Here is a 21,719-nt window from a genome sequence, read left to right as displayed (position 1 = left end):
CCAGCACCCATACCCTCTCCTGGTCTCCAAGCCCTTGCTCCATGTCACAATCCTCTCCTTCACCCAAAATCCCTCTCAGATCCCACACCCTCTCCTGCACCCCAGTCCCATACCTTGAGCTCCACTCTGCACCCAGCCTTCATCCCAGACCCCGCACCCTCTCCATAGAAATGTCCACTTTTCAAACTATTGGAGTGCCCTGCCCCAAAATTATAAAGGGGCTTCTCAAAGCTCCACATCATTGCTTGCAATCTCAACTCAGATGCTTGAAAATTAAGATTTTTTTCTCTTAGCTGATGTTGTTCTTTTCCATCTGGCAAACCCTAACTTCCCCTCAGTGTGACCAAAGAAACACAAACCAGGGTGGGTCTGTTTAGTTTGCTTATCCATATCACTTGTTTACTAGTCTCAAGTCAGATCTAAGGCTCTAGGAAAGGGTTTATTAGTTCAAATTCAATCCTCCTGCTGGATTTGCCCAGGCAAAACACAAAGAGCGTTAGCTCTACAGAAATAATAGTGGTTGTTTATGTTTAGTTTTAGTTGCTTGGTGATAGATTGGTGGATTTGTTAAAAAAATAAAGATTAGAATTTGGAGATTTCCTTTCGGATTAAAGTTCCGTAGTTCAGTTAGGACTTGAAGAGACTTTTTGTGGATGACATTGGTCAACACAGACTGTGTTCAGTCAACCTGGGATCTGGAAAGCCAAAGAGAAATGATGAATCTTGTCTATGTCCAGTAGCCTCAATAAAGAATCACCAGCATTTTCATTATATCCCCCAAATCGTCTCTCTTATTTATGGTAAGAGACTGGTGGAGTCTGCACTAGACTTTTTCCCTAAAAATTCCCATTGTTGTTATCAGTGTAGTGTGGCCCCCAGCTGGTATTTTAAGTACTATATCACCAAACGCTTACATGGCAAATACTTACAGCATCTCCACATGTACAACCACCTGTACCAAAGGTGAAGAGTTTAAAAAAACCATTGAGTGTAGGGGAAATACTTGATTCACGAATGCATTGCTGCAGTTACACCAGAGTAACCGCACTGAAATCCCTGGAGTTCTATGGTGCCAAACTGAAGGAAGGCAATGGTGAATCAGGTCCAAGCCTAGAGGGGAACTGAGATGCTCAACACACTGGCGTTGTCCCTTTAACCCAGGAGACAGACACCTGACTGCCTCCGCGGATGCTTCCCCTGCAATGAATTGCTTTTGCTTAACATTCCAGGTGCTGATCTGCATCAGAGTCTACTAGCTCCACACGCCTGCATCTGCACAAAGTCCCACTGAATGAGTGGTCTCTGCTTTGGGAACAGGGGGTAACCTCACAAAAGACATCCTTGCGCAGCTCTTCACAGAGGGGCCAGGGACCAAGACACAACAACAGGCTGTATCCTTATTACAGCTACCCCAAATACCCCCCCCCTTGCCACCCTCTTACAAAATTTTGACTTTCCAGCAAAATAGCAAAACCTGGAAACGTTAAGGTGAAAACTGCACATTTCAGGTCAGAAATGGTGCCTTGTAGGAACTGCAGCTAGGACGCTTTGTGTGCCCATGCTCCTCTATAAGCCAGTCTCCCTGGCTGGATTGTCTCTATCATATCTCTCAGGATGTACGTACCATGGTCTCCCCTCTTGCTCAGCTTCTAGGGTGCTGGCCATCCTCAGTCTGGGAGGCCTATTGAATGAGGCCTATTAAATACCAGAAGTATACCGCCCCCAAGGCACTGCTGGGACATTGCCTAATCATATTTATTTTTTACTTTCAGTCTTCAGCCAAACTCCCAGGACTTTCCCTTTGCTGGGTGTTTAGTTTTTCAACAAGAAGGAAGGCTGTTGTGCAGACATTTTTATTCTGAAGCAAAATGCAGGACAATGTAGCACTTTAAAGACTAACAAGATGGTTTATTAGACGATGAGCTTTCGTGGGCCAGACCCACTTCCTCAGATCTAATCTGAGGAAGTGGGTCTGGCCCACGAAAGCTCATCATCTAATAAACCATCTTGTTAGTCTTTAAAGTACTACATTGTCCTGCATTTTGCTTCAGCTACCCCAGACTAACATGGCTACATTTCTATCACTATTTTTATTCTGTTTAGTCGAAAACGCTGTGTTGGATCAAAAAAGATTTTGAATGGAAAATTTTCAAACTACCCTAATTCTTAGGCCTTTTTCTTGAACAAACACTGTGGAAAAGCCCACTGTGTGTTTTGATTCACTGTGTTTCTCTGAGAGTCCCATCCAGCCTCATAGAACACCTGGCAATGTCTGGAGAACGTCTACTGCTCTGTTTTTGGAACAGGGCCTGATATTTTTCTCTCCTTCTCAGCCAGGCATGAATCTAACATTTTAATATTTGGTCTCCTCTTGCCATTACAGGTGGCATGTCCATCTCTTTTTCAAAAAGATCATAGGGATAATGCCCTGGAACTGTTCTGTGAAAACACATGGCATTTGGTGCATTCCAAGGGTAGCATGACACATTTACGTGTCGGAAGTATCTTTATGACCGGCCACGGTTCTTAGCCAGTTGTTCTTAGCAGGGATGGTTTAGCAATACACAGTGAGAGAGTATGAATACCACTCTATCAGTTAAATCCCTGCTCTGACTCCTGTCAGTTTCAACATGTTTTTTATCGATGAAAATGTGATCATTAACAAATCTACTCTTTATTATTTTGCACATTGTTTAATCCCTTCTGGCCCGATTAAGCACAAATCTGCTATATTCAGAAAAAGTCTGAGAGAGGCGTTAAAGTCTCCATTTGACCTTCTCACAACCATAAAAAGAAAAGGAGACCAAGAAATGCAAATCACAGCACAGCAAAAACTCAAGCTCCTTGCTGCCACCAGGTGGCAGCACTTGGCATAACAGACCTGGAGTAGATCTGGCTGTGGCTCAAGGGGGAGGAAAATGATATCTCTCCATCTTGGCATCTCTAATATCAATGTTGAGGATATACTAAGGATTAGCCCTTGATCTTCATAACTCATATGCAACTCCTTGTATAGGATGGAAACATGTATTGGAAACAAATCCAAAATAGGAACAGATGCAAATATATGTTACACCCTATTGATATAATGCATAAGAACATAAGAACGGCCGTACTGGGTCAGACCAAAGGTATATCTAGCCCAGTAGTCTGTCTGCCGACAGTGGCCAGCACCAGGTGCCCCAGAGAGGGTGGACCGAAGACAAAGATCAAGCGATTTGTCTCCTGCCAACCCTCTCCAGCCTCTGACAAACAGAGGCCAGGGACACCACTTCTATCCCCTGGCTAATAGCCTTTTATTGACCCAACCTCCATGAAATTATCTAGTTTATCTTTAAACTCTGTTATAGTCCTAGCCTTCACAGCCTCCGCTGGCAAGGAGTTCCACAGGTTGACTACACGCTGTGTGAAGAAGAACTTTCTTTTATTAGTTTTAAACCTGCTACCCATTAACTTAATTTGATGTCCCCTAGTTCTTCTATTATGGGAACTAATAAATAATTTTTCTTTATTCGCCCTCTCCACACCACTCATGATTTTATAGACCTCTATCATATCCCCCCTCAGTCTGCTCTTTTCTAAACTGAAAAGCCCCAGTCGTTTTAACCTCTCTTCATATGAGACCCATTCCAAACCCCTAATCATTGTAGTTGCTCTTTTCTGAACCCTTTCCAAGGCCAAAATATCTTTTTGGAGGTGAGGAGACCACATCTGTACAGAGTATTCAAGATGTGGGCGTACCATAGTTTTATACAAGGGCAGTAAGATATTCTGTGTCTTATTTTCTATCCCTTTCTTAATAATTCTTAGCATCCTATTTGTCTTTTTGACTGCCGCTGCACACTGTGTGGAAGTTTTCAGAGAACTATCCACAATAACTCCAAGATCTCTTTCCTGATTTGTCGTAGCCAAATTAGCCCCCATCATACTGTACGTATAGTTGGGGCTATTTTTCCCGATGTGCATTACTTTACCCTTATCCACATTAAATTTCATTTGCTGCCCAATCTTTCAGTTTGGTGAGATCTTTTTGGAGTCCCTCACAGTTTGCTTTTGTCTTGACTATCCTAAACAGATTAGTATCATCTGCAAACTTTACTACCTCACTGCTTACCCCTTTCTCCAGATCATTTATGAATAAGTTGAACAGGATTGGCCCCAGGACTGACCCTTGGGGAACACCACTAGTTACCCCTCTCCAATCTGAAAAGTTACCATTTATTCCTACCCTTTGTTCCCTGTCTTTTAACCAGTTCTCAATCCATGAAAGGACCTTCCCTCTTATCCCATGGCAATGTAATTTACACAAGAGCCTTTGGTGAGGGACCTTGTCAAAGGCTTTCTGAAAATCTAGGTATACTATATCTACTTGATCCCCCTTGTCCTCATGTTTAACCCCTTCAAAGAACTCTGGGTATGTCTACACTACAATGTTAATTCGAACTAACGGACGTTAGTTCGAATTAACTTTGATAGACGCTACACTAGCGCTCCTCTAGTTCGAATTTAATTTGAACTAGCGGAGTGCTTAGTTCGAACTAGGTAAACCTCATTGTACGAGGACAAAGCCTAGTTCGAACTTACTAGTTAGAATTAAGGGGTCTGTAGCCCCTTAATTTGAACTAGTGGGAGGCTAGCCCTCCCCAGCTTTCCCTGGTGGCCACTCTGGCCAACACCAGGGAAACTCGTCTGCCCCCCTCCCGGCCCCGGACCCCTTAAAGGGGCACGGGCTGGCTACGGTGCCCGTGCCAGGTGCAAGCCTGCCAGCACCCAGCTAGCAGACCCTGCACCTAGCACAGCTCGAGCCAGCCACCCGATGCCCCCCAGCCCTCCCCCTCTTCCCGGGACCAGGCTGGCGGCTCCCGGGAGCCTGCCCAGGACCGCAAGAGGTGGGTACCCGACTGGTCTACTGCAGACATCGTGGACCTCGTCCATGACCTCCGCACTAGGCACAGGAAAGTGGCCGTCTAGGGCAGGAGAGCTGCCAGCCTGGCCACCCAGGAGCAGGTGTGCATGAAAATCAAGGTGGTCCACTGAGACCCCCGACCCTGAGCTTACAATGGCCGTACTGGGTCAGGCCAAAGGTCCATCTAGCCCAGTAGCTTGTCTGCCGACAGCAGCCAACCCTAGGGACCCTGGAGGGGTGGACTGAAGACAGTGACCAAGCCATTTGTCTCATGCCATCCCTCTCCAGCCTTCCACAAACTTTGGGCAGGGACACCACTCCTACCCCCTGGCTAATACCACTCCATGGACCCAACCTCCATCATTTTATCTCACTTCTCTTTAAACTCTGTTCTAGTTCTAGCCTTCACAGCCTCCTGCAGCAAGGAGTTCCACAGGTTGACTCTTTGCTTTGTGAAGAAGAACTTTCTCTTACTAGTTTGAAGCCTGCTACCCATTCCTTTCCTTTGGTGTCCTCTAGTCCTTCTATTATGGGAACTAATGAAGAACTTTTCTTGATGCACCCTCTCCATCCCACTCATGCTTTTATAGACCTCTATCCTATCCCCCTTCAGTCTCCTCTTTTCTAAACTGAGAAGTCCCAGTCTCTTTAGCCTCTCTTCATACGGGACCTGTTCCAAACCCCTCATCATTGTAGTTGCCCTCCCATCTCCCACCCTCTCTCTTCCCCTCTCCCACCTCCTTTTCCCAGTCTCCCTGAGTTTTGTTCAATAAAGAGAGATTCTATTTTTGACCACACATTTTCTTTATTTTGTACATCAGGAAGGGGGGCTAGGGAAGGGTAAGTGGAAGGAGGTGAGGGAGGAATGGGGTACGAGCCCCCGATGGGGAGGACTGGGCTGGCTCTGTGGGCTTCTGGGGGTGGTAGCTCTCCTGCAGCCCCCCAATTGCCCTCTCTCCCCAGATGGCAGCCTGCGGCAAGTGCAGCCGGTTTGCTGGCCGAGTGCTGTGATGTGGCCAGTGTGGGCACTCAGGGCACTCCAAGCCAGGACTGCTTTGCAAGTGGGGCACCCCTGAGAACTGTCTGTCCGGGGTGGGGGTCGGGTCCCTTTAAGCACAGCCCTCGGCTAGCCTGAGGCAGCAGCTCCACGCTCTAAGTCCTCATCTGATGCCCTGCCGGCACTGCTTCCGGCCATCCTTAACCCCGGTTCAGGGTCCACTTAATGTGGACATGCTAGTTCGAATTAGCAAAACGCTAATTCGAACTAGTTTTTTAGTCTGGATCCGTTAGTTCGAATTAGCGCTGTAGTGTAGTCATACCTTCTAATAGATTAGTAAGACATGATGTCCCTTTATAGAAACCATATTGACTTTTGTCCAACAAATTATGTTCTTCTACGTGCCTCACAATTTTATTCTTTACTAATGTTTCGACTAATTTGCCCGGTACTGTAGTTAGACTTACCAGTCTGTAATTGCCAGGATCGCCTCTAGAGCCCTTTTTAAATATTGGTGTCACGTTAGCTACCTTCCCGTCATTAGGTACGGAAGCCGATTTAAAGGATGGTTACAAACCACAGATAATAGTTCAGCAATTTCCCATTTGAGTTCTTTTAGAACCCTTGGATGAATGCCATCCGGTCCCGGAGATTTGTTAACATTAAGTTTTTCTACTTCTTCCAAAACCTCCTCTAATGACACTTCAATCTTGGACAATTCCTCAGATTCATCACCCACAAAGGACGGTGTAGATTTGGGAATCTCCTTAACGTCCTCAGCCGTGAAGACTGAAACAAATAAATCATTTTGTTTATCCGCAATGGCTTTATCATCCTTGATTGCTCCTTTTATATTTCGATCGTCTAGGGGACCCACAGGTTTTTTAGAAGGTTTCCTGCTTCTAATGTACTTAAAAAACATTTTGCTATTTCTTTTTGAGTTTTTGGCTAGCTATTCCTCAAAATCTTTTTTGCTTTTCTTATTACATTTTTACACTTGATTTGATAGTGTTTATGTTGAACATGTTAATTCATTTAATATTTTTATTTCATTTGATTCTACATTCTCTTTCACGTACAGTGCCACTCCACCACCCACCGGCCTGCTCTATCCTTCCGATATATTTTATACCCCGGTATGATTGTGTCCCACAGATTTTCCTCATTCCACCAGGTTTTAGTGATGCCTATTATGTCAATCTCCTCCTTTAATATGAGGTACTCTAGTTCACCCATCTTATTAGACTCCTACCATTTGTGTAGAGGCACTTTTAAAAATTGCCAATGTTTATTTGTCTGCCCTTCGCTGTTGCATTGGATTCCTTTATATGCAGTTGTTTGTCTGCTCTGGCCCATGGTTTGTCCTCTCCCCTCCTGTCTTTCTGACTACAGCTTAGAGAATCTCTATCAGTGGATTCTCCTCTAACTGAAGTCTCCATTCGATTTATGTGCATCTCCGCACCAATCAGCTTTCCCCCATCTCTTAGTTTAAAAACTGCTCTATGGCCTTTTAATGTATAGTGCCAGCAATCTGGTTCCACCCTGGGTTAGGTGGAGCCCATCCTTCCTGTATAGGCTCCCCCTCTCCCAAAAGTGTCCCCAATTCCTAATAAATCCAAACCCCTCTTCCCTACACCATCGTCTTATCCACGCATTGAAACTCTGAAGCTCTGCCTGCCTACCTGGCCCTGCGCGTGGAACTGGAAGCATTTCCAAGAATGCCACCATAGAGGTCCTGGATTTCAGTCTCTTTCCTAGCAACCTAAATTTGGCCTCCAGGACATCTCTCCTACCCTTCCCTACGTCATTGGTACCTACATGTACCACGACCACCAGCTCCTCCCCAGCACTACACATAAGTCTATCTAGATGCCTCGAGAGATCCGCAACCTTCGCACCAGGCAGGCAAGTGACCATACGGTTCTCCCGGTCATCACAAACCCAACTATCTATGTTTCTAATGATCAAATCACCCACTACTAACACCTGCCTCTTCCTAACTGGCATTCCCTCCCCCTCAGAGGTATCCTCAGTGCGAGAGGATACCGCAACATCCTCTGGAAGGAGGATCCCAGCTACAGGATGGTTTCCCTCTGTTCCCATTGAATGCTCTGTTCCCTTGAGACTTTCATCCTCTTTAAGAGCACTGGGTCTCTCAGACTGGAAGTGGGACAGTACTACAGTGTCCCGGAGAGTATCATCAACATAGCTCTCTACCTCCCTTAGCTCCTCCCGTTCAGCCACCCTGGCCTCCAAAGCCCGAACTCGGTCTCTGAGGGTCAGGAGCTCCTTGAAACGGGTGCACACATATGCCACCTGCCCACAGGGCAGGTAATCATACATGTTACACTCAACACAATAAACAGGATAGCCCCCACTCTGCTGCTGGGCTTCTGTCTCCATTTTTCTTCTGAATAACTTTAAGTATAAACTGGGCTTCTTATTAAATGTCTGGAATATAGATTATTACAGGCAGTCCCTGAGTTACGCGTATCCGACTTATGTCGGATCCACAGTTACGAACGGGGCTTTTCTCCCCAGGAGAAAAGCCTGGTCTGCTGGAGGGGGGGGGGGGGGGCGCACTAGCTGCACCCCCCCCCGCAGACCAGGGAGACGGGGGTGGCGGGACTGCCGAGACGTGCGCGGTCCCGCCCGCATCCTCCGTGGCTTTGCTCCGTGTCTCCTTGGTCTGCTGGGGGGGGGGAGAGGAGCAAAGCCTCGGAGGATGCCCGCAGCGGGACAGCCGTGGCGCGTCTGGGCTGTCCTGCTGCCCGCGTCCTCCACGGCTTTGCTCCGCGTCTCCCTGGACTGCTGGGGGAGCCCCCCCCCCCAGCAGACCAGGGAGACGCGGAGCAATGCTGCGGAGGATGCGGGCGGGACCGCGGTGCATCTTGGCGGTCCCGCCACCCCTGTCTCCCTGGTCTGCTGGGGGGAGGGGCGCAGCTAGTGCACCTCCCCCCCCCCCAGCAGACCAGGCTTTTCTCCCCGACGACGCCTGGGGTAGAGCAGCTGGGGCGCTGCCGGGTTGCTCTGCCCTGGGCTTCCTGGAATCAGCCGCTGATCAGTTTCAGCAGCGGCTGACTTGGGTACACCTGGGGTAGAGCAGCTGGGGTGGTGCCAGGTTGGTCCCCACAGCGCTGAGGTGCGGCACTGCGGGGACCTACCCCGGCAGCGCCCCAGCTGCTCTGTCCCAAGCGTCCAAATTCAGCCGCTGTTGAAACTGATCAGTGGCTGATTCCAGGAAGCCCAGGGCAGAGCAACTCTGCCTCAGGCTTCCTGTAGTCAGCCGCTGGTCAGTTTCAGTAGCGGCTGAATCTGGACGCCAGTTCCAACTTACATACAAATTCAACTTAAGAACAACCCTACAGTCCCTATCTTGTACGTAACCCGGGGACTGCCTGTATAAAAGTTATGTTTAAAGAAGGTCAGAAGTCACTAGCGCCCTCTAACCTCCACCTGGAGAACTCCCTCTCCAAACTCCCTGTTAGCTGCTCCTGTTCACAAACTCCCTGGTCGCTGACTCACAGCTTATAAAGCCCTGGTAGCCCTTCCCCCTGACTGAGGCTCAGCCAATTAATAGAGGCTTCTAGATTTCAAACCTTTTAGAAGCACCTTCAAACAAACAAACAAACCAACAAACCAAACAAAACAAAACCAGACAAACACAAGCTCAGCATACAGCAAATAACACACCCACACCCACACCCCCCCCCCCCACACACAAACACTCACTACAGACAGCCACTTACCACAAGGGTCCCGTATTTACTCCTCCTTTACCTGGTGAACTCCCTCTCCAAACTCCCTGTTAGCTGCTCCTGGTCGAAAGCCTTCTGCAGGAAGCTGTGCTAGTCATCGGGGGAAAGATGCAACAATCTATAAGGTATTCAATGTTCACAAGAACGGCAGTGTGTATGTAGCTCACACACCTCCTGGGTGTTGTGTACTATCCTATCTAGAGGCACTGAGCCCACTTACAGAGAGAATGAGTCTGTTTTACAGCCTTAGCCAACAGTAAGTTGGGTTTTAGCTCATGCAATAGAGAAGGGCTACTCAACTTTGGAAGCCCTGGGGACCATAATTATATTCACGGCACATGCCGAGGTCTGCAACTTAAGTGTGGTTGCATATACATGCAAATATATATGCAAATATATGCAAATAGCTTCTTTCACACAGCACTCCCGGCACCTCCTCCCTGGGGGCTAGAAACGCTGATACCCTGTACCCATCTGTTCCAGCAAGCCCATCCGCTTGTGTCTTTTAATGCTCACCCTGCCTGGGAGATGCCTCACCATTGTGGAACGTGATCCCAGTGGAGGCTATGCTCTAAGGATCCCACCCATGGGCCCTGTGTTGAGCCCCGTACAAACCCAAACCTCACCGTAGACCACAAACAAATAGGCCGTAGGCTGCATGTGGCCCATGGGCTGCATTTTGAGAAGCCCTGCAGTAGAGGCTCATGTTCTAAGGACCCAGATTTGATTCTGCCTGTCAGTGTTACATGTGGACATAATGCAATGTGTGCAAATGAAACAGGAAGGCAAACATTGATGTTCTTAGGTGTTTTGTAGGTTCCAATTCGGTCGCAGCATTGCAAATGGTTACAGTGCCATTCTTCAGTGTAGGCAAAGGTTAACTCTGCTCCTTGTTTCAAAGTGCTCTGGGGTTGGGGCCATGTGCTGTCTGTTCAGGAGGGGGTGGAGGGGAGAGAAGTGAGCTGGGAGGCTGCCCCTACAGTGGCTTGGCTCCCATGGAAGGCCTCGGGCAGCAGGGGTGGGGCCTTGGGTAGAAAGGTCAGGGCTGGGAGCTTGTCTCTTGCAGCCCTAAGTTCGCCCACCACCCATGGACTGCAAGTTACTTCTACAAATGGCTGTTTGGTGATATAGTTTATGATGAATGGGATTTCCACAGTGGTTTAGGTGAATTAAACACTCCATTCCCATTGAATTTCAGTGGGGATTTGGGCATTTAATTCAATCCTAGTGTAATTGTGTACATGATCTCAGTCCAGGTGCCCATTTGCATTGGCAAAACATCCTTATGCCTGATACCCTTTTTAGTCTATCCCAGAACTGCCCCTCACCCCCTGCCAAATGACCCTTCCAGATTAGCCCTGGGCAGTGTGGTGGTGTGGGGAAGATTACTTTCCTGCTGCCTGATCTGTAGCCAATCTCTGGACTGCATGTTTCTAGTGGCATTTGTCCAGAAACTTTCTGCAACACAGAAATGTAATAAAGTTAAGAAAGGCGGGACGTGGACTTGAAAGGGAATCTCTGTGACGATATTTGTAATATGCATGAAAGTCTGTGGTTTGGCAAACCTTGCTGATATGCTATTGCACAACTATGAATGTCAGAGATTAGGTTTGTGGAATACCATGAAACCAGCCAGTGTGCGTATCCTACTGTTTAGGTGGTCCCAAGTGAAATCAGGCTTGAGAAATCAAATATTTCCAATGTCAAAGAATAACCGTCTCCATTTCATTCAAGAAATACCACTACAAATGAATCCTCAGCTATCAGCTATCAAGTAGGCCGTACTTGCTCAATGAGTGTCACTACCCTGGGAAGCAGTGAAAACAGATTTGAGGCACGAGGTGGATAAACTGCTAAACATGAGCTCTCCATGCAACGCTGTGGCTAATGCAGTCCCGGGATGCATAAACAGGGGAGTCTCAAGTAGGAGTAGAATGGTTATTTTACTTCTCTGTTTGGCATTGGTGTACCCACTGTTGACAGTGTCCTCAGATCTGGAGTCCTCAGTTCAAGAAGTACATTTATACATTACAGAGGTTTCAAAGATGATTAGAAGAAAAAAAAGCAAAACCTTACAGTGATAGACTCAAGCAGCTCTTTAGCTTAATAAAGAGGAGGCTCTGGGGTGACTTAATTAGCGTTTATAAGTACCACATGGCGAAGAAATATTTAACAATCGGCTCTTCCATTGACCAGTGAAAGGCAGGGGTGACTAGTACAGGAGGGGATGGGGCTACTGCTGGGACAACAACCTTTATCTGTCCCAGATTCCACCCTTCCCTGCCCCTGCCCCAGCTGTTCCCCCATGCCCTCTCCTATGCATCCCAGGGGACTAGCAGGGCTACAGGTCCAGCACCGGCAGCGGGATCTCCACCCCCACCTGTACTCACTGGCAGCATCAGGGGAAGCAGAGCAACGTGGCTCCAGCTTACCCCCGGTGAGTGCAGGAGTGCTCCCACCCCACATCCCAAGTGATGTGCCAGGGAAGCAGAACAAGCTGGGACCATGTTGCTCCGCTTGCCCCACTGCTGCTGGTGCGTGCGGGGGGAGTGGCACCAGCCTTACCTAGGATTTCTTCCAGAGGCCTGGAAGCTCTGGCCCGTCCAGCTGCCAGCTGGCCCCTTACCTCTGGGGGCACATACCTCCTGAAGCCCCCCGCACATGTCATCCCTGGGGAAAGGTGTAACATGATGCAATGGCTAGAAGCTGAAGCTAGACCAGGGTGAAAGTAAGGGGATGCGCCCCAGTGCACCACTCCAAGAAAGGCCGGCCCAGGGCGCTCTGTTTAAAAAGCCGGGCCGGGGAGAGGGCAGGCGGAATCAGCTCTTGTCTGACTGACGCTGCAGTGGCCAAGCCCCAGTCCCAATCCTGGGGCAGGCCCTGTGATCTGGCCCCCTCTGGCTGCAAGAGGGTCTGGCCCTAACCCCACTCCTGCTGCAGTGGAAGAAGGCAGGGAGGCGGAATTGACCATGGCAATCCTGTCTTGGCCCCTTCTGTCTGTGGCTTTCCAGCTGCAATGGCCCAGTCCTGGCCAGGTAAGTTAACCCAGTCCCCAAGCTCCCCACCACCACACACAATCCCCTCCCAACCCCCACCCCTTTGCCTTGCCTCCTGCACCCACTCCAGACCACTGCAATAGAAAGGCAGTAAGTCAGTGGCAGTAAATGGCTACTCCTTTGAACAAAGCAACATATAACATTTTTACACTTTTCACATTTCTGATGTACTTTGCTCTCCCATTCTCGGGAACAGATGTGACATCCACCCTGCTTCCAATAAAAGCTCTGTTAGGTGGCATGTTGGAGGAATGGGAGTGCCGGTTAATCGAATATTCTGTTTAAGAGTTATTCTTTACCAATGGAATACCACCCTTTTCAAAGAATAAGAATACAACAGAATGAAGTATAGTATGGTAACAGGTGCTCACCAATCCAGTAGTTGTATTGCACTGCAGAGTGGTTGATTTCTTGAAGCACTTAGGTGTAACACAGGGTAAATGTCCTATACAGTAGGTTATCTTATGACAGACATTACATAGCACTGTGGGCAGTGCATGGCTTATGCTCAGATCAGTAAAGCTACACTGAACATAATTTAATCCTTCTTTGATGAGTCACAAGGCACTTCCTGATCTTGCAGAGCCACAGGGTGATCCTTATCAACACCAATTATCATTGTAGATGTAGAAGATGTAGGGAATTGGGTTGAATCTCTAATAACACTATGACATCCTGAAAACTGCTTTTTTGAACACATCTCTGATTTCAGTTTGCTTACTTGTTTTCTGCCTCTTTTGCATAAAAGTAGAGTGCAGCTCCGGCAATTGCATACCAAGCTGGGCAGTATACTAGTTCTGGTGTACTGTACTAAAGATTTGTATTTGGAGATATCAGAAATGCTGGTTAATTGAGCTGTCTGGTTAACTAAGTGCCAGATAATAAAGCTTTTACTGCTGCTACTTCCCTAGAAGCCTGAAGCAAGACTGCAATGATCTTTTCCTGCCCTTATGGTTTCATCATTTCTGTACCCAGATCCCTAAGAAACTTCCATCTCTTACTCACAGATTTATTATGCCATGGGCAAGTCAATGCAATCCAAACAATATATGCATTCAGGATTGCAGTGTGTATGTGCAATGCAACAGTGAGGCTTTGCTTCAGCAATAGCATTTGTCAGCTGTAGGGCTTGCCAGAACATGTATCTGACAATTGTGGGTTCTATAGAAACTTTCTGGCAAGTGAAGATTTCCCAGAAAAAATCAATATGATTTCAAAGAAATTTCATTTGCTGGAAAAGTCTGACGGTACACGAGGTAAACATTATCCAGAGGCCTCATGCAGCGGGGAACAGATGGGGGGGGGGGGGGGCACACAGGGTCACATGTCCCCAGATTTATTTTGTTGCCATCTCCCAATACAGACAGGATGGATTGCCCATTGAGGTGAATGAAGGGGTGGATGTAATGCTCCCTCTCTGAGCCCCACCACATGGATCTGGCCTCATTTTTCTACCCTGTAACTGCACTCTGGGGCTATGTCAAGACTACAGAGTTTTGTCAGAAAAACAGCTGTTTTTCCTATAAAACTTGAATTACGTCCCCACTGCAAGCGCGTTCTTTCAACAGTAAATCAAAAGAACAGAGGGCTTTTTGTGCAATTGGTATTCTTCATTCTACGAAGAAGAAGCCTTTTTGCGAAAAAGCTCTTTTGCAAAAAGGAGTGTATGAGTGGGAAGAAGGAGTTTTTTCGGAACAAGAGGGAAGAGGAAAAAGCACAGGTGCCCTGGTGGCCATTCTGTCCATAGCAATCACTGCTTACATGCGAGAGAGCGTCCAGGGAGTCTTGATGCTATCTTTCAAAAAAGCGCATTGCTTTTTCGATGCACTTTTGCAGTGCGGACACTCTCTTGTGCAAGAAACCTGTAGTCTAGACGTAACCTGGGTTGTACCATCCTCTCATGAAATTGATCCACAATTCACTTCAACAAGGCACACAGCCTGTCTGCATTGTGGGGGCACACACAAAAATCAGCAGGAAAGGATGCGATCCTATATGCTCCCAGAGATGATGCATGACACTCAAGGCCCTTTGTGTGCAATCTTTTGAAACACAAAACCCACTGAAAATAGGATGATAAAAACAATGCTAAAAGATTTTCAGCCCAGTGGTTTCATCTCTTGGTGCACATGGTCTCTCTCTGTTTCATGCACTCAGCTTTCTAAGGCTTACCTTCCTTAACCGACCAGTAGGAGCATGCTCTCTAGAGAAGATTACACTGTTCTCCTGTGCCATCCACAAAGCCCCAGTGAGGGACTGTGACATTCAGGATGAGCTGCTCACATCACAATTGCGGTTTCAAAAGGAAAACAACTGGCACATCAATACTTGCATAATTAATTTGGTGTCTAACCAACTCCAATACCCATTGAATGACTTTTTTTTTCTTTTTTGCTACCCTAGTATCACAACAGGAAAGCAGACAAAACCGAAGCTAACATGCTGCCCCAATCATCATTTGAGAATACATAAAGAAAGAAGAGGCAGTGGTTTGCCTATCATGTTTTATTTACATTTATGGGATCCAAGAGACCCCCCCCCCCTCAAAAAAAACCCATTGGAACTGTTGTACTTGCATTTTGCCATGGACTAACTTTGTGGAGTCTAACTGACCTCTTTGCCTTTTTTTGCTACACAAAAAGTGGGATGTTAAAACCAGTTGTAGTCTGAGAATATCTAATGTAGGAAAAGGCATAGGCTTGGCACAAAACATTTTATTTACATTTTTGTGCATGTTGGGGTCAGATAAAACACAGAATATTACTGGGTAACAGAGAGGACAATCTGGCCATTAGGCCCAGATTTTTAAGGGGATTAAAACACTTTAACAGGAAGATCTGCATTTATATCCACCATTTAAATGCCACTGATTTTTTCCAAATCACAGCTCAGGCACCTGCTAGCACCCTTGGCATCTCAGTTTCTGCCCCTCAGTGTTCTCTCTAATGGTTTCCATACATGTGCGGAATATATTTTTGTATGTGCATCAAGTCTTGTGCAGATGTGCACCACCAATAGAAACACATGTTGCTGATTGGGGAGACTGCTCTGTTAATCAGCTAGGCAGCATTTGAATCTCTCCAGGGTGGCCACCCAAACACTCAGCTTATAGGTAACACTGCTGCCCATTGGCATTTTCAAAATAATCTAAATGCTGCTACCAATGCACAGCTCATGTGCTACTTGGTGCTCTAGCTCAAGCCAAAGATCTTGAGGCCCTGAAGTAGGATTTTTAAATTGGACAGGGGAACACCCAATCCCATCAGACCCCACAGCAGGATGGCCATACTTTTGGGGGTGGAGCAATGTCACAGTACATGCGCAAAAAGCAGCTGTGGGCACAAAGCATACTCGGGACAAGACCCAGAGAGAGACGGCTTTGGGGGGGAGGACATGGGTTATCTAAGCTGTTCACCTGCCTTAGGTGCAGAATTCCTGAAGCAGGTCTGTAGCTGTGGATTCCAAGCAGAAGCAGGTACTATCTCTGGCCCATCAGTCAGTCACACCAGCCCAGCCCCTGCTTAGGTTATGTTAACACCCCCCCTTCGGAAGCAGACCTCCCAGCTCCCACTAGAGTGCCATAGACTTGAGTCTGTCAACTTCCATGGAGGGGGTAGATACCCTCCGCCAGCTCAGCCCCTCTTCTCTCCTCACACCTTTTCTCAGTTTGCACTCCTAGCTACCTCAGGCAGCTCCCTGCTCAGGTGGAGGACTTCTGAAAATCCCTTTCTGAATTACCTTGGCTTATTTATCCCCAGGCACAGGAGCAGAGGTGATCCAGTTATGCCTGTCTCAGGGCTGAAAATTCCACAAGGAAGCAGCCTCCCAGGAGCTAGGCACTGCTCCGCTCAACCAAGCTATGCCTAAATCCCTCTCAAAATCTGGCCTGTAGTTCTTATCTCAGTTTTCTTGATGAAGAGGAGCAGATAAGGAAGGCACTGATGTTGCTTTTGATGCAGAATGTGGGAAAGACAAAGAATTCTCTCTGCTTTACATAACCCTTCCCATTCGGAATTGCTTTGAACAGGTCCTTGACTTGCTTTGATATCAGTTTGCTTTGACCCCGCAACTGTCAATTGACTGTTCTTCTCAGAAGATATAAAAGACGAGACTTCAGAGAAAGAAGCGTGACAATTTTAAATAACTGATATTGGATGTGTTGATGTCTGACCCTCGTGCAAGGGAGCCAAATTCTGACAGTCCTGAAAGGGATTATACAGGATGTGAGTCAGGGCAGAATTTGTCCCTAAAGATTTATATTTGCTATTGGTGATACTGCAGTAGTAGCTTTACTACCTGAAGCAAAAGGGAACCTCTGTTTGCTATTGTAGATATTGCAGCAGGAGCCAACCTGCGAAACTTTTATTCCATGTTTGTCTCTAGGGAACACATTTTTAATTTTTTTTTTTTTGCTATCACATTCACTTCACTGACAGCCTTGCTGGAGTATAGTATTCAGGACTGTGGTCATAATCTGTGCCTTCTCTTGGGCTAAAAATCACTTCTGTGCATCAGATCCATGCATCACTTAACTTCCTCTTAACCCTTGTGCTGATCCACAGGGTGAATTTCACAACATCAGTTACATCAGTGGTCTCCAACCTTTTTAAGCACAAGATCACTTTTTGAATTTAAGTGCAACCCAAGATCTACCTCAAACTCAAATACCCTTGCCCCACCTCCTTTGTGCCCCTTTTCCAAGGCTTCACCCTTGCTCACTCCATCCTCCTTCCCTCCTCCATCTTCCCTCACTTTCACCAGGTTGGGGCAGAGTTGGGGTGCAGGCTCTGATCTTGGATTAAGGGATTTGGAGTGCGAGAGGGGTTCGGAGCTGAGCTTGGGGGAGGAAGTTGGGGTGCCAGAAGGAGTTCTAGGTGCAGGCTCTGGGAGTGTGTTTGGATACAGGGGTGCCCGGGGTTAGGGCAGATGCTTGGAGTACAGGAGGGGGTTCATGACTGCGGTAGGGTTTCAGAATGTGGGCTCCAACTGGGCACTGTTTACCTCAGGTGGCTCCTGGGTGGTGGTGCAGTGGGGCTAAGGCAGGCTCACTCCTGCCCTAGCCCTGCACCATGCCCAAAAGCAGCCAGAAAACTCCCTCCATCCCAAGCCCTGTTATTTCCCCTCTCTGCTCTGTGGAGATAGAATACAGGTTGGGAAGGGGGGCACCCTGACATCAGTACACCTCTTCTTCCTCCCCTGCCCTGCACAGAAATCTGGAGGCTCCTGAGGGGACAGTTCCACGGCGAAGGACAGGAGATGTGCAGCAGTAGGGGCAGGGGCAGATGAAGTGTCTGCACTTGATATCCTCTTGGCCAAACCAGTCAGGATCACCTGTCAGAGGCTCCAAGATCTTCCAGTAGATCGAGATCTACTGGTTGGTGAGCACTGGTTGGTCTACACTGGCAGCTTCTTGTGCAAAAACTCTTCCACAAGAGAGCGTCTACACTGGCATGTGCTTTTGTGCAAGAGATGTGCTTTTGCACAAGAGCATTCATGCCAGTGTAGACGCTCTCTTCCGCAAGAAAGCTCTGATGGCCATTTTAACCATGGGGCTTCTTGCACAAGAAATTCATGTTGCCTGTCTACACTGGCCTCTTGTGGAAGAGCTCTTGCGCAAGAGGGCTTATTCCTCATGGGGAGAGGAATAACTCTTCCGGAAGAAGCCCTGTTTTACAATGCTAATACTGTATATTTACTTCTGGGAGAACACTCGTGCAGTGTAGACAGCCAGCAAGTTTTTCCGGAAACGGCTGTTCTTCCGGAAGAAGCTGCCAGTGTAGATGTAGCCGCAGATACTAGTTGAGGTGCTGGCTGTCAAGGAAAACAAGAGAGGGTTGAATTGAAAAGTGCTTCATGAAAGGGAAAAAAAAACCTTCTGAACTTTGTCCACAGATAACATTAAAAGCCTGTTGAAATGAAGGGAAGCTTTTTAAAAGAAAGACTTGGAGACTGAGCTGGAATGAGTCTGAAGCTTTGTCTACACTAACAAGTTTTGTTGCCAAAACCTGCCTTTTGGCAACAAACCGAGAGTGCGTTCACACTGCGAGGTGACTTTTGTGGGGGGAAAAGGCCCGGTTTTGGCAACAAAATGCTTCCATCCTTGAGAGTTTTTTTTTCTTTTCCTTTCACTTTATTATCATTGAAGAGCCAGTGTAGACACCACATCTGCTTTAATCACTTTATTTGGACTTCAGGAAGAGTCCCACAGTGGTCAGCAGATTGAAGTCCGCTGCCCTGCAGCCAGGTAAACAACAATTCACCCCTCCCACTTGCAAGCCCTGGGATTTTAAATTCCATTTCCTGCTTACTGGCCCGGTGTGGGCAGATCTCATTGTATTTTCCCAGCTGACCATGGCTGGCTTTCACACCTAACGATCCCTTAACTTGGACCACCACAGAGCTATTGGTACTGATCAGAATAAGGGGAGAGGAGTCTGTGGAGCCCCAGCTGGGCTTGACCCACAGAAATTGGGGTACCTATGAGCACATTAATCAAGGCTTGTGTGAAGAGGGCTATGAGTTGGGACATGCTGCAGTGCAGATCAAAGATAAAGGAGCTGAGGCTGGCGTACCATAGGGAACCAAACTGTCACTCCAGTGCTACACCTAAGACCTGCCATTTCTATAAGAAGCTGGACACTAACCTCAGAGGCGAATCTCTGTCTGAGGGAGACTAGCACCCAGCTCTTCCCCTACCAACCGAGCCCCTCCTTCCATGCCCCTGAAGCCCAGCACCTCCAGCCTCCCACTCTGGCCCTGGAGCAGCAGGTGGCTGGGCAGAAGGACCACATTCCCCCCATCATTGGAGTGCTGGAGAGCTGAGCAGCATGGCCTTAGCTTTCCTCCCAGTCCTGTAGAACTGGGCAGCACGGTCCAGCCTCCCTGGGCCGTGCCACCTGGCCTGAATCTGGCTGACATACTTTCCACCCTTTAAGCACCTCCTCCCCCCGAGCCACCCATCAACCCCAGCACTGGGCAGGTGCCCTGGCCATAGTGACCCCAGCTCCAGAACAGGGGAGGGAGTGGCACAGCCCCCACGCTTCCTCGTCTGCTGAAAGATCTTAATTCTCTGGGCATCTTTCAAAGATGCCACCGTATGTCAAAGGATCTGTCCAAGTACTGATTGGATAATCTGGGAAGCTATTGGACAGTGCCCACACTAAGGAATGCTTCTGTCTGGGTAAGAATTGCTAGTGCCCTTCAAGTAACAGCAGTTTCTTTGCTGTTGCTTCTTTAATGCATGGGATTCTGGTTACATAGTTTCACAGGACAAGCCAGAATATCTGCTTTACTTTGTGTTATACTGTTATTCTCCAGTAAAATTATTTAAAATATTAAACAAATATGAAAATATTATCTTTTTGTTTAAGCTACATAAAAGGGAAAAATGGCAAGAGATAAGTCAATGATATTCTTTTGTAAAATTAAAACTTGTAACAATATCTAGATTGTGGGTAATTAAGGCAAATGCATTTTCCTAAGATATTTCCTGAGTAAAGTAGAAAGAATTTACATTGCTGATCTCTTTTACCAATCTTAACTTGCTTGAAATCACAATGAACTTGATACCTATTTTTAGAATCATGATGCATAGTAACTGATTCAGACCCCAAAGTTTGCGATTGCAGTTGGCCAATATAATACTAGACAGCGGGTGCTATTTTGGGATACGTCTGGTATCTTGAAATAGCATTTTCCACATCTTCAAGGCACACCCATTATTTCAGAATGAAATCGAAATAACAGGCTTGCTATGCCAATGTCCCAGTAAACCTTGTTTGATAAGGATTAATAGATTTATCGGAATAGTGCTGTATTTCAAAATTTGGCACTGTGTGGCCAGAGCCAAATTTCAAAACAGACTACCTTGAAATAAGCTCAAAATAAGCTATGCAATTTGCATGGCTCAAAACTGAGTAGCTTATTTCGAGCTAGCACCACTGTGTAGATGCACCCTTACAGACTTAGGGAAGGGGACTAGTGCTTAGCAAGAGTTTGCTTTCCTTTCTACACTAAGGCTATGTATAGACTGCATCCCTCTGTCGACGAAGGTATGCAAATCAAGCACATCGAAATTGCTAATGAAAGCCAGGATTTAAATATCCCACACTTCATTAGCATAAATATGGCCACCGCTTTTTTTCAAAACGGAGTTTTTTTGACAAAAAACGACAGTCTAGATGCGGATCTGTCGAAAATAAACCCTTTTTCGACAGATCCTGTATTCCTCAAAAAAAGAGGTTTACAGAATCTGTCGAAAAAGGGATAATTTTCGACAGATCCGCGTCTAGACTGCCATTTTTTTTCAATAAACCTCCATTTCGAAAAAAAGCAGCGGCCACATTTATGCTAATGAAGTGCAGGATATTTCAATCCCAGCTTCATTAGCAATTTCGACGTCCCTAATCTATGTCTCTCTCTGGAGACAGAGAGGTGTAGTCTAAACACACCCTAACACTACACGTAGCCTGATGAATCAAAAGGATTAGATTTTAACTTTTTTTTTAAAGGATTGGTTTTAACTTTAAGATTATTCTGGTAAAGCAATTTGCTTTGTCCACTTCCTTTTTTTCCCATAATGCTCAAATGCATTTCCCCTATAGGGTCATTTGCTCTATCTATCTAATTGCGATTTGTTAGCTGCTAGTCAAAGATACAGGGATCTCTTGCTTCCTTTGAATCATAAATTAAATGCATAGTATGTGTCAATCTGACAGAGTATGGAATTTGGATTATAGTATCTATGACTTAGTAGGGCCTGAATCTTTGGTACCTTTTGGTAAGTAACATTTTCTTTTGAATAGTTTGTTTATCCATTTTATGCAGTTTAATTTCCTGGGTTGTTAACACCCTGCTTTTAGTGGAAGAGCCGTGGCTTAAACAATAGCACTTTGGCAGCTTTCATTTCTTCTCTTTACCCAAATAAGTACAGAAAACTGTATTTTGTACTGCTCTCTATATTTCTATACTTTCTCTGACTATATTATTAAACATTTTAAACA

General features: G+C 46.7%; 1 long non-coding RNA gene across 1 annotated transcript in view; it reads left to right on the top strand.

Moving 5' to 3' along the window:
• The window catches only part of LOC149525240 (uncharacterized), a 73,563-nt gene that overhangs the window by 32,820 nt on the left and 19,024 nt on the right, over window positions 1-21,719 (top strand). The gene's annotated exons all lie outside the window — the stretch shown is intronic.

This window comes from Pelodiscus sinensis, chromosome 2 (assembly GCF_052426305.1).
Source record: "Pelodiscus sinensis isolate ZL-2025 chromosome 2, ASM5242630v1, whole genome shotgun sequence".
NCBI lineage: Eukaryota > Metazoa > Chordata > Testudines > Trionychidae > Pelodiscus > Pelodiscus sinensis.
The sequence above is the reverse complement of the archived record's forward strand: the minus strand, read 5'-3'. Positions and strand labels throughout refer to the sequence as shown.